Source organism: Metopolophium dirhodum, chromosome 3 (assembly GCF_019925205.1).
Source record: "Metopolophium dirhodum isolate CAU chromosome 3, ASM1992520v1, whole genome shotgun sequence".
NCBI lineage: Eukaryota > Metazoa > Arthropoda > Insecta > Hemiptera > Aphididae > Metopolophium > Metopolophium dirhodum.
In genome coordinates this window covers 32,095,568-32,108,275 of record NC_083562.1, presented here as the reverse complement: position 1 = coordinate 32,108,275, position 12,708 = coordinate 32,095,568, and the positions used below count along the sequence as shown (strand labels likewise).

General features: G+C 28.7%; 1 long non-coding RNA gene across 1 annotated transcript in view; it reads left to right on the top strand.

Annotated features, from left to right (window-relative positions):
* LOC132942067 (uncharacterized) overlaps positions 1 to 4,502 on the top strand; it is a 33,079-nt gene extending 28,577 nt beyond the window's left edge. Inside the window, exon 5 of the long non-coding RNA XR_009664215.1 lies at positions 3,146 to 4,502. This is a non-coding gene — a long non-coding RNA (uncharacterized LOC132942067). The remainder of the gene's footprint in view (positions 1 to 3,145) is intronic.
* Positions 4,503 to 12,708: the final 8,206 nt, after the last annotated feature.

Genomic DNA, 12,708 nt, shown 5'->3' with positions numbered 1-12,708 from the left:
TAATATACTAAATAATTTAATAATACAACTAATTATATTTCAAACCATTATTGACTAGGTACCCGTTGAGTATATCATACATTTCTTAATGTTACATTTACTAGGGGACCCACCGCCTACCACCTACCCCACTATTTAAGAAAAATGTCAGAGAAGTTACCGTTCACCACGCCACAGTATATTATGTATATTATGTCTATTATGTATCACATGGCCACATGGACTCCTATCTCGTAAACAGTACTACACAGCATAGAACTATAGCAGATTGGTGTACGAATTTGATTAAAAATAGCTATAGTTAGCTAATATAAATTATAAATAGCTAAATAGCTATAGATTTCCGCAAAATTTATTGACTTTTTGGATAGGTGAATATTTGTCACTGAGAAAATATAATTTCTGGCATCAAGTCATTTTCGTAACCAAAAATACTTCTAAAATGCATAGAAATTAGTAATAACAGTAACACTATGTAAATGTAATATATATTTAGTAAATATTATGAAATTAAACAATAAGCAATATTAAACACTATAATTTGGTTATTGAAACTACTGCAATTTGTCAATTTCTCGACATTTATTACTGTTCCCTAATATACAAATGTTATATATTTTATACTAGCTGATCCTGTGCACTTCGTTGCCCGTTAAATTTACCAACTCTATACGACTCAAACTTTGTTCAATTCATTATTGAATATTCGGTGTATAGTGTTCAAAATTTATCTTAATTTTTCTGTTGCCTGGAATAAAAATTCTGATTCGCAGCAGTATATTATCAGGTAGGCAATCTACCTGTGGTAGATCGCGGACCCAGTGCTATTTGTACGTAAGTGTATGATTTAACTCTAAAGTATCAAAGTTATACCAAGTTTATATTGATATAATACAGTGGATTAATATAATCAATTAATACATAATCTTAAACTAACCGTACTAAAATCCGATGAATAAAAAAAAACAAATTTAACCCTTTTTAAATTAGCCTATCTTCTTCCCAGAGATCTGCACACAAACATTCATTTATATAAAATATAGCTGATCCTGCGCACTTCGTGCCCGTAAAAAATGCCAAAAAAATTGTGATTGTTCAACTCCATTTTGGTGTAACTCACTGCAGTAAGTGCAACTCAGCCACCCTGGTAAGCTATGTGCGAAAATTCGATTTGATGCATGCTTGTACCTGATCTGCTCGATTAACCAATAGCAACCAATAATAAATAAATACTATTTCTATTAATTATTTCCCCTATAACTAATAGCAACCATTTATAAACAAATATTTCCATGGTAAATCTGAAAATCCCTATTTGAGCACTTATATTAATTGGTCGTAGCGTGATGTTATATAGCCTATAGCCTTCCTCGATGAATGAACTATCTACAGTGTTCGGATTAGATAAGTACTTTTTATCTAGATAAAGATAAAGATAATGAAACTCAAATGTATCTAGATGGATATAAAAGATAACTTAACTCATATTTATCAAGATAAAGATAAAGATAAATACTTTTTTATCTAGATAAAAAAAGATACAATTATTTTTTAAATGGTTTTAAATTTAGGTATATTTTAGTTGGGCATTATAGGAACATAATAATAATAATAATAATGGTATAAATTAATTACATCTATATATATAAAAATAAGTGTACATTTTGAATACATTTTATAACTCAACATCGATAAAAATTTCAGGGCATATTATTAAGATTGACATGTAGATGGTTTCTGTGAAGTTTGTACGCTGTGGGATAAGTAGTTCCGGGGTTATGGCCTCTTAGGTGCACACCTGGCGACGTGGCCGAAAAAAAACAACAACGTCTATACAATTATTTTTATCTATATATATAACCCATAGCAACCATTAAAAAACAAAAATTTCTATCGTAAATCTCAAAATTCCTGTTTGAGCACCTACCGGGGGTGATCACTTCCCTTTTTAAATTAGCCTATGACACTCACAAATAATGTAGCTTTGTATTGGTGAAAGAATTTTCGAAATCGGTTCAGTAGTTTCGGAGTTTATCCCGAACATACAAACAAACGTCATCATTTTATATATTAGTATAGATATAGATAAAAATGAATGTTTGTGTGTAGATTAGACTTCTGGGAAGAAGATAGGCTAATTTAAAAAGTGTTAAATTTGTTTTTTTTTATTCATCGGATTTTAGTACGATTGCGTGAGGCTTTTGTATTAATTGATTATATTAACCCTCCGTAGGTGGAATTAAGTAAAAATGACAAACTTGGTATAATTTTGATATTTTAGAGTTAAATAATACACTTACGTACAAACAGCACGGGGTCCGCGATCTACCGCAGGTAGATTGCCTACCTGATAATATACTGCTGCGAATCAGAATTTTTATTCCAGGCAACAGAAAACTTAAAATAAATTTTGAACACCATACACCATCATACACCATACACCAGATATTAAATAACGAATTGAACAAAGTTTGAGTCATATAGAATTGGTACATTTAACGGGCAACGAAGTGCCAGCGGGATCAGCTAGTTATTTATAAACCATAAACTTTGTTTGAGAATCTGTATAAATATTTAAAAATGCGTTTGTACAATTTCACGATTTTTATCAATAAAAATGTATCTAGGTGAATTTATTAATTAAAAAAATTATCTAAGATGAACGTGTAGATACCTTGTAACTATTTATCTAGATAAGATAAAAGATGACCAAATAATTATCTAGATATTCATCTAGATAAATCCGAACACTGACTATCTAGCAAAAAAATAATTTTTCAATTTGAACCAATAGTTCCTGAGATTAGCGTGTAAAAACAAACAAACTCTACAGCTTTATATATTATATATTATATAGATATTTATTAATTATTAAAATAATATTTATGATTTTAATAAAAATATAAAAATTGTATGACGTTTACACGAAATTCTCGAAATAAAAATAATATTTACATTAATATTATTATTACTTCTGATAAATACTAATACGTAATAGGTAGGTACGCCCAACAATATTCAAACTATTACACACGATATTTAAAATACATTCTAGTAGTTATTATTGTGAGGGTATTAAGCAGCTACGTTATCTAATAAAATAGGTATCATTAGTTATTATTTTATTTTATGACTTTAATTACAGAACGACTTCAAATGTTGAACCAGTTGATGATGTAAATCCACAAAATGAAGACACTGAAGTAATTGAAACTGTTGATTGCAGATGATTTATCGCCCAACACAATAAAGAATCAAATCAAACAAAAAATATCGTAATATTACATAAAGTATTATAATTGGTGTGGCAACTAAAATATAAAATTTTATTGAATTTCGGAAAATTTAAAAAACTGGCACCTTAATAGTAATTTGAAGGTTTTACCTGATAATAATTCACAAACAATTACTTACTAGAATATTTAAGCTAAACCTTAATATAGGTAATGTTTGATGTTGATTTATTTAATTTAATGGAAATTCCCTTCCACAATTCCCCTTTAAAAATGATGTCGTTATATCTAGGGTTAGATATATTATACGGAACATTATGCTTTCTTATTTCTTCAATAAATAGTTCATCCTCATAAATCTAAAATATTCTATGTATAATAAATTATAAGTCATTGTACGTACTCTCATTTGTTTTCCACGTTTTTCAAAAAACCAAGATGTGGAGCCAAAAACCATTTTTTTTTTAATTTGATCTTGCAGATCCAGTTCCAAGTTTCCGCTTATTTCGAAAAAACGAATCCCGAATACTTTTCCATCTTTTTTTTTGTATCATCGATTGTTCAATATTATACATTATATTTATTTACATTATATTTATTTAATTACATACTAGAATCAAGCTCGTATCTGAGGGGGGGGGGTCCAGAGGTCTGAACCCCCCGAAATTTCTTCATTATGCCTTATTTGTAACCGAATATATAAAAACATAAATTCAATAAAATTACAATATACATGTTTTGGCCCCCCCCCTCCCGAAAATTAATTTTAGATACGGCCTTGAATAAAATATTTAAGTTAGACTTTATAGGTAATACTTAATAATTTATATTGTACTTACATGATTTATTTAATTTAATGGAAATGCCCTTCCACAATTCATGTTTAAAAATGATGTCGTTATGTCTAGAGTTAGATATATTATACAGAACACTATGCTTTCTTATTTCTTCAGTAAGTAGTTCATCCTCATCGGGGTAAAAGACACGAGCGTGGAGATGGCACCCCGAACTATGTTTCTTCGCGGGGGTTGTAAAACAATGTTGCGAATTTTTTCATCAGTGTTGCAAACTGTTTCAATTATTTTGCAAAAAGATGGTACTAGTTTGGTGACGATACGATAAAGTCGGGGTGCCAACTTCACGCATGTGGAAAAGACAGGCTTGGACATTTATTTTATATTTGTATAAATATTTATTTTATATGAGTATCTACTGTAATAAAAGGTACTATTGGTACCTACTATATTAATAAATTGTTTTGAAAAAATATTGGATGTTTTATTTTTGCGGAAGGTCGAACTTGTCACACAAGTGTCGCGCTCCTACTGCAACCTCGCGATGCAGTCGTGTCCGAAAGTTCCGTCGCCGCTGCATGTCGCGCATTGCAAACCAGTACATATGCAATTTTAGTGAATTTCTTGGGAAAAATTGAAATTGCTGTCGGCATTGAAAGAGAGCTTGAAGAAAAGTACACTGCCCCTGCTAGAAGTTCAAACATGGTACCTAGTCAGTATGGTTTTATTTCAGGTCCATCGACTAGTAATGTACCTATACCCCCCCAGTAGGTACTTCAAATTTTAATAGTTTTAACTATAATGAAGACAGTAATATTTCGTATGTATAAAAAATAAAAAATAAAATAATGATTAGAGTAATTTTAATTTATTGTATTTGATGCATAATATTTTGAACATTACTTATTTTACCAAAATATTCTAAAAATAATATATTATATAATATTGTAGCAGTCAGTTAAACATTAACAACATAGTTATACATGTATGATGCATATTATACATTCAATTTTTTTAAATATATATAAATATTAGAAGTATACGAAATACGAACATATATACATATTAGTATATTATCACGTATTAAAAATGTATGATATCAATATATGGTTTTGGTATAATTTTTAAGTATAGGAATATAATATATTACTTATAAATATATTATGATACATTTATCAATTATGTATGCTTTTTTAAATTTGATTATACAATTTTTTTATCGTTATTTCTAAGTATACCCAAAAACTGTTTTGATTTCACTGATAATCAATTTTACATTATAATATATTTATTTTATTTTCATTGGTTTACTTAATAATTTTATTGTATATAATTATAATTGTAATTTGTAAGTATAAAGTTTATAGGTATTACTCAATACTTAAGTCCATCGAAGTACCCACTCATTATTAAAAAATTATCCCTTACTTCAAAGCCATCCCTACATGTAAATCCTATTCGTCGTGCGTTTGGCATCAAATTGTTTGATGGTTATGGTGTTTCGTTATCAAACTCAAAAAATGGCTTTGTATTTTTTTCCATAAAACCTTCACGTAACATATTATTGTGTAAACAACAGGTCACCCATATGAGATCTTGGCGAGTGTTGGTATCTAAGTTTATTGGTTGGTAAAAAATTCTGAATACTTGCGATAATTAATTTGAATGTATTTTCTGAAACTATCTTTTTGCTCGACTTAATCTATAATTAAATACTATTTTCGTTGGATCTTCAGTAGCGAATTTTCTAGTATAGGGTTTCATAAAATGCCTATGTAGATGAAAAGCTTCGTCACCTCCACTATGACATATGGTAAAACTTTTGTTGATCCAGGCAATGCGCTGTCATTTGGAAACCCAAATGACCCATCTAATATTTGTTTCCCCATATTTGATTTTAAAAATATGCCACTGTCGCCTTGTTTCCCAAAAGATCCAATGTCTACGGCAACAAACTTATTGTAATTGGCATCAACCATTGCTAGTAGTTACTATGGAAAAAAAATCTTTGTACTTATGGAACAGTGAACCGGAATTACTGCAGGGACAACGAATGCGAATGTGCTTCCCATCAATAGCTGAAATGCAATTTGGAAAATTCCTCTGGTAACTGAATTCTGCTGCTTTTTGGTTGAAGTCTATGTTTTTAGTATCGGGCATAAAAATCGGCTTTGATTTAGTTTTTGAAGTAGCTAACGTATTTTGTATTATTGTACTAGTATATAGTTATTTCGTATACGGAAAGCAAACGATATTGATCGAAGCGACTCACCAGTGGCCAGAAATCTATTAAACAAATAAAATATTTATAAAATAGATTCAGGTATCTGGTTCTGGTATATACCCATACGCTATATTACATTATTATTATAATACATTAATTGCGTATTATAAAAAATAGTATATAAATAAACTTATGCCGAGAGTAGGTATAACTACACAAAATATAGTATAATAAAGGTAACAACTATAGTTTCGACTTTATTAATTTTCTCGTCTTCTTCATCTAATAAGAGAACCACGGGCCACGCCAATGGTGTATAATATTATTCATTCTCTGTAATCATCGATGATGTGTAATCGAATTTAATACACACGTTTTTACGAGTGTAAAAATTTAAGCTTATGTAGGTATATACCTATTATTTTATATATATCAGAGAATCTATTTTGAACGAATTGAAGTTTTAAATTAGTTTGATGAACGTGATCCTACTTTTACTTTTATGATCCAATTATTACGATAAATATTAATTTAGTATACTATTATACTTTTAGCGTTTCACGTGTCACTAATTATTCAATTCTGTTATATATTTAGTTTTTAATATTTCATAACGAACTCGACAGTTTACCATTTTTATCGGAGTAAGTATTAATTTATTATGACGAAGAAACACATGTGCTCAGTCTATCGAAGTTCTTTGATGTGTCGTGAAAAGGAAATGCGATGTAATAGTAAATAAGAGCTTCACCTTTATTTGAAAGTAGATATGAGGGCCGGTGGCAATCACTTCATAGTTCATCCATCCAATATTTGACGATTTCTATACAGACTTGGTTTTGGCGTTTTTAGTTTAAAGGAAAATTATTAACCTATGTGAATTCGTCAATATTATAGAAAAGCGATTAAAAAAATAATCATAAATATTATAAACACAATAATTCAATACTATTTTCTGGTGGACTATATGTGTACTGCTTATAAGGTTGCTGCCCAAAAACGTTTATGTTTTCTGATATAATAACGATATATAGTGTATTACGTTAAATGGATCAACCCGTATCTAATAGTGCTATATCTAAACATATATTATATTATTATATTTATTTTTTGCCGTACACGCGTTAATATTAGTCGTGTTTTTTTTATTTTACATCAAGTACATGGTAAAATAATGTATATACCCACGACCTACGTTTGTATGTTAATAATTACTATCGACGGTGTGTATACAACTGGAAGAAAATGTCGTTGGTTTAATTTATTATTATGATATTTTTTTTTCAGCGTTTTTTTTTTAGAACCGTAATCGACTGACTGAATATTGTACACGACAATACGCGCCATTAATCATCATACCGTTCGTTCGTCGATTTGAACACTATAACGAGCACACTAAAGTATATAACAAATTATTCATAATATATATATATATATATGATATACCTACATTTGTACCCCCAGAGTTCAATACACTGGAGCTAAAAAGCGTATATTTATTCAATTTTATTCTCTCTATTTTTGAGCGGAACGGAATAACATAATATATAATGATATTATATTGGTAGAGTAATCAGTACCTAGGTATAATAATATATGAGAAAATAACACATCCCTATACGTATCGTTATAATTTATTAATTTAATTTTTTTTTTGTCTTACGACATGCATCGTAATATATATAATATTATAATTTTCTGAGATTTACTCATTTTCGTTGTCATTTAAGATAAGACATTCTGCATCAGGTCACGAGAAAAGGTTAAGTTCTTTGAATATACCGGCTATCTCCACTTTTAGACAATTTTTAACTATACTATTCTTGTTTAAGTTATTATAAATAATTTGATTGTATGACCAAAATTATTAGAAAATGTTAATCATAAAACAAGTTATATAATATTCAAACAAGACAAAATATTGTTTTATATAGAAAATATTTCATTAAATTACATGTAATTTTTAACAGAAAATGTACTTATGAGTCATAATGGTAGATCTGTTGATATCGATTTCTTTGATAATATAATTGATTGTATTTTTGAAATATTTTTAATTTAAAACTATAAATGTCATCTTACAATAGGTATAGGAAGGTACTTTTCTTTTTGCATTATTATAATATTTAAAACTATTAAATTGTGTTTGTAAAAATGTATTTTAAACTGTATAGATTATATACCTAATAAGAACTAATTAATTAGATTATATTTACTTTTATTATTATCATAGTGTTATTATACGAATATTCGTATTTTTCTCTTGTAGCTTTTATATAGGTAACAACTGTAAAAATTACAATCATTGAAATTAGAATATATTTTATCCTTGTTATAGGTCGCCGGCGGTTTCGTGGCAGTCAACGTGTTAAAATAAATGACTAAAACTATGCAAAATAAAATGTAATATAGGTATGTAATATGATTGCATTGCTTCAATGGTCTACGGACTTCACTAATATTGTCAGTGTCAAATACTAATTGAAAGCAGAGTAGTTTGAAATGTTCTTGATGTGGATAGGTGGAGGCCTGATGTCTCGCCCAGTATGAGGCAAGTTCACAGGATCATCCTTTAGGTTGGTCAAGGACATATAGTTGTTGCTATGTCGTTTGTGTGTCATCAGTGGCGACTGGCGGGTAAGGCAAAACGGTTTGGTGAAACATAGAATTTGGTTTTTTTTGTCATTTTGACTTGGCAAAATTGACGAGGTTGATAAATATTGTTTTGTGGATTTTGGTGTACGCGGCGAAGCGGGACGAGTTTTCCGTACGTCATTCATCATAATATTTGTATGCAGTTGAAATATAATATTATAATATAGTATAATATAATAGGCTCTCGAATGGTCGAATAATAGTCACACTGTTCGTTCGATAATTAACGGAATATATATATACGTTTTAGAGAAGATATTTTGATGACTATTGTTGTTGTTATGTAAATATTTATAACGCTTTGCATTCTACACGGTTGTTCACTGACATAATAATATCGAAGATGTGTTCGTATAGTGTTGTAACTAGTTAAAATTTGATATAATTTTAAAACATTTTTCTGAACTATAGTGAGTTAGGTAATTTTCCGATTGACTAAATATGTGGTGGTGGTGCGACCAACCTTTTTTTTTAACCGAAGGCTATAAATGTATTAGTATAAACCAAGAATTTAAAGTTTCTTCTTCAAGACCTAGTAATTAAAAGAATATTAACATAAATTAATATAGGTATTATTAGACATGCTATTGGTAAATGCTACATGTTACATGTAAATGGTAAATGGCTGTGTAAATGGCGCATGTTAAAAATATAATTGTTTTCATGAGTCTGTAAGAAATTCGTTGGTATTTATTAATTATAACATTTTCAAGAAAACAATTTTTTATCATGTACCGTTTACGTTATAAAATTAATTTGGATAAAGATTACAATCTAATAACGTCATATTGAAACTATAAAATAAAAATATAAAATTTAGTAAGTATACGCGTGGCGCCGAACTAAATTTTTTTAGGTGTGGTAATGAACAATAACTTGTAACAATAACCCACCTACCACCATAGGATATATTAGAACTAAGTCGTGGGGGCTACCCCCCACCCCACCAATTTTTAATCTAAAAAATATTTTCACAAGTTATAATATTTACTGCATTATGTTTACATTTTAGCATTATTTAATATTTTGACACATTACAAATTAGTACAAATCCCTCAAAATGAAAACCAAGTAATCTTAAAACGATATTCACAGTCACTGATTTAGTTATTTAAGCTTTTATCTACATCATACCATTCAGTTATAATTAGAACTATTACATTTTTTTCTTACACCCATGTAAATATATGTGTGCCTATTATTTGGTTATTATAGTGAGCATTATATTAATTTTAAGTATTCCTTTAGTTTCAATGTCAATATCATTTTCACATGATACTTACATCACCCAATATTAATTTAACTTATCGGTTACTGTATTATTAATAATAGTAATAACCAGGGCTAAGATTTATATGCAATAGCATATTTTTTTGAGATTTCTGATTATTGATTTTGTCAGTAATGTCCACGAATCAACTCATTATGAGATAAATTGATATACGTGTCCCCAACCCCCCATCCAAAGAAAATCTCGAAAATTTCTATCCAAATATTTTGTACGTAATATAAATAATTAAGTATTCATACATTTTATACTGCAAGATTCAAGAACGCCATTTGTATGAATTTGCACGACCATTTTTGGAATTTGTATGCGACCCCCTCCCAGTTATAATCGAAAAACCAATTTTCCCGTGTCCCCCCGCCCCCCATCATCGGAATTTTCTACTTTTTCCTACGCGAAACAATTAAACGCTATTTGTATGAATGTGTATGACCATTTTCGGAATTTGTATGCGACCCCCTCCCGAGTTATAATCGAAAAACCAATTTTCCCATGTTCCCCGCCCCCCATCATCGGAATTTTCTACTTGTTCCTACGCGAAACAATTAAACGCTATTTTTATGAATTTGTATGACCATTTTTGGAATTTGTATGCGACCCCCCTCCCGAGTTATAATTGAAAAACCAATTTTCCCTTTTCCCCTGCCCCTCCTATTTGGAATATTCTAGTTTTACCTACGCGAAACAATTAAACGCCATTTGTATGAATTTGTATGATCATTTCTAGAATTTGTGTTCGAAGTAATAGTGGAAGAATATCTATGAACCCATGTTAAAAGGTATTGTTATACAGTGTTGAGTGGTTAGGTTACATGTAGAAGTATAGTAGTTTTTTTTATAATTTTTGAATGTTCGATTAATTTATTTTTTCCATTATAAATGTTAAACAATACAATATAAGCATTAAGAACCCTTTATACTTAAATTTAAATTTAAATGAACCCATCGTGAATATTAATATAATTCTAAAATGATAGTTGTACGTCGCTACAACCATACAGGTTTTAAATTACATCCATAATAATATATTATGTATCCTATATATTCATAGGTATATTATTATCCAAGTGATTATCACGCATTTTAAATATTAATACCTTTTCAATGCATTTTTTTTAAATTTAACTTAATTAATGTATTAAAGATGCGTAATAACATAACTTTTAATTTGATTGAAAAAATAATACTTTACTTAAATTATATAAGTTTAAAACTATCATTAACTTGCCCAGCTGTGGATTTAGGTAAGTAATATTATTTTATTTGTTTATAAGTTGTTTTTAGCAGTTTTTAGCATTCACAATATATTATGCATAACCTATTTATTTAAATTATTTATTATTAAAAAGTATTCAACAAATGTTTAAATTATTTCTCTATTAAACTAAGCACCTTATTTTATTTCCATCTTCTAAGTGGACTTTCTTCCTTTGGGTTCAAAAAAGAAAGGAAGCACCTCTACTTAAGGTACACAGGTAAGTGATTATAACAACATATTAATTCAAGTATAACAAGATTTATCTTGAATATAGGAAAAGACAAATCTTATTTCTATATAGTAGAAATACAAAGGTCTTAAAATAGAGATGCATATCAATCATAATTAAATAATGACAATCCAAGATATTCGATTCATTACATATTACGCGGAATGGGTCATAAACCTCACAGACGAATTTTACTAATATAAATATTGTTGTATTTCAAGTAAATAGGTTATGCACGATATATTGTGTATGCTTTCAATTATAACTCGGGAGGGGGTCGCATATAAATTCCAAAAATAGTCGTACAAATTCATACAAATAGCGTTTAATTGTTTCGCGTAGGAAAAAGTAGAAAATTCCGATGATGGGGGGCGGGGGGACACGGGAAAATTGGTTTTTCGATTATAACTCGGGAGGGGGGTCGCATACAAATTCCAAAAATGGTCGTACAAATTCATACAAATAGTGTTTAAATAATGACAATCCAAGTTATTCGATTCATTACATATTACGTGGAATGGGTCATAAACCTCACAGACGCATTTTACTAATATATATATTGTTGTATTTCAAGTAAATAGGTTATACACAATATATTGTGAATGCTAAAAACTGCTAAAAACAACTTATAAACAAATAAAATAATATTACTTACCTAAATCCACAGCTGGGCAAGTTAATGATAGTTTTAAACTTATATAATTTAAGTAAAGTATTATTTTTTCAATTAAATTAAAAGTTAGGTTATTACACGTCTTTAATACATTAATTAAGTTAAATTTAAAAAAAATGCATTGAAAAGGTATTAATATTTAAAATAAGTGATAATCACTTGGATAATAATATACCTATGGATATATACGATACATATATTATTATGGATGTAATTTAAAACCTGTATGGTTGTACCGTACTATAATTTTAGAATTATATTAATATTCACGATGGGTTCATTTAAATTTAAATTTAAGTATAAAGGGTGCTTAATGCTTATATTGTATTGTTTAACATTTATAATGGAAAAAAT